At 39.5% G+C, this 1,873-nt stretch overlaps 1 pseudogene; it reads left to right on the top strand.

Annotated features, from left to right (window-relative positions):
* The first annotated feature begins 963 nt into the window (after nucleotides 1-963).
* LOC101975659 (RNA-binding protein 4 pseudogene) lies at nucleotides 964-1,642 on the top strand (annotated as a pseudogene).
* The last annotated feature ends 231 nt before the right edge of the window (nucleotides 1,643-1,873 follow it).

The following is a 1,873-nucleotide window of genomic DNA, read 5'->3' as shown; positions in this document are numbered from 1 at the left end:
TGATCATTCAAATAGCTGAATTTCCACTGGAAGGTTTCACTCATCACTAAGCAGAAATTTTGGGGTGTTCTGTCCACCAAATTACCCACAAACATTTTGGTGTTATTTTATTACTGAAAACAAGAAAGATCACACAGAGAATCCATATCTCTTGAGCAATCTAAATGTATGTTCTGAATCTTCTCTAGGTAAATAGCAGGTATTGCATAGAAGAGAGAGTTTTTCAACAGTAATTCCACTCCTTTTCAGATATGAACTGAAAAGAAACTGAGCTTTGAAACCAGTTCCTCTTAAGTAGAACATATTGATTGAAGGATTGTCTGATTTAGAATGAAGAGAAAGGAATCAAAGTGAGCTAGGTAAACAGAAGGAATTAAACTTGACAACTTATCAGAGTGCAGACACATTACAGCTTGAGAAGAAAGAGAGACAGCAAGAGTAGAAAAAGGCAGGACTGTGGAATGATCGGCAATCTTTAAACCACAGAAGTGAAAAGAGCTAACATCATCGTGAAAATCAGATAAAACATAGTTTAAGAGCTGGGATTCAACTGTACCTACTCATAGAAATAAGTGCCCAGAAATTAAAACTTCACCTATGGCAACAGAATTAAAAACAGGAGAACCACATGAAAATTAAACAAAGAGATAGTCCTAATGAACTATTTCTAGGGGAAGACCTGGGGAAGAGTTTGAGGAGGAGTTTGCAATGTAGAACAAGAAGTGTTTAATGAAGGAGAAGAATATAATGTGTAAAAGAATTAGTCTGCACCTGTAGGCTCAAAGAGAAAGATTGAAACCTTCTATTGCTTCTTTTGCTGATCAGATTAATTTTAGGTAATAAACAACATCTTTGCCATCTATACTGTCTTACTTGGTTTATTCATTATTTGCTTCTTATATAGAAATCCCAAGCAGCATCTGCACCACAAGGAAGATGCCCTGCTGATTTCCATGTGGCTGGGTTGAATTGGTGAAACAGTTTATTGTACATCTGCCCAGGGAGGCCACAAGCAAGAGACCCACTCAGTCCTCAAGTAGTAGGGAAGGTGTTAGAATGTGACATGACTGGGCTGGGGATGTGGCTCAAGCGGTAGTGCGCTCGCCTGGCATGTGTGTGGCCCGGGTTCGATCCTCATCACCACATACCAACAAAGATGTTGTGTCCACCGAGAACTAAAAAATAAATATTAAAAATTCTCTCTCTCTCTCTCTCTCTCTCTCTCTCTCTCTCTTTCTCTCTCTCTCTCTCTCTCTCTCTCTCTCTCTCTCCTCTCTCACTCTCTCTTTAAAAAAAAAAAAGAATGTGACATGACTTAAAAACTATGACTTTGTGAACATAGAAGACAAAAATGTCCCCTGAGTGTGCTTTAAGCAATCTGTCCCACTACCAGCTTTCTGGAGTGAATATCAATTTGGAAGCCAATAGTAACAGCAAAATCTCAACAAAGTTGCTTATGGGAAATATCAGTTCCACCTCTACCAACAAGGAGCTTCAGGCCCAGGTAGAAGAATATGGTCCAGTCATTGGATGTGACATCATGGAAAAGTATGTCTTTATATGCATACAGCAAGCAGAGGATATAGTGTAGGCCACCAGGGACCTTGATAATACAGTTTCAACATGGGTGGGTGTCAGCTGAAATTCCCAGCTATGATTGTACATGAGCACATACACCAGTCTCTGGGATGTTCTCTGTTCTATGCCTTCAGCCCCTCAGCAACTTTAGGCCTTAATTTATCTTGTTAGGTTCAGACTTTCCCATTTACTTTTCTTGCTTCTACCATTTTCCTGTTCTTCCTTCCATTCAGTGCTTCTGGAGTTTTCCATTCATGCTAATTTCCGAGCAGCCTCATTGTTTGCAGAAACTATA

This window comes from Ictidomys tridecemlineatus, chromosome 1 (genome assembly GCF_052094955.1).
Source record: "Ictidomys tridecemlineatus isolate mIctTri1 chromosome 1, mIctTri1.hap1, whole genome shotgun sequence".
NCBI classification, from domain to species: Eukaryota; Metazoa; Chordata; class Mammalia; order Rodentia; family Sciuridae; genus Ictidomys; species Ictidomys tridecemlineatus.
The sequence above is the reverse complement of the archived record's forward strand: the minus strand, read 5'-3'. Positions and strand labels throughout refer to the sequence as shown.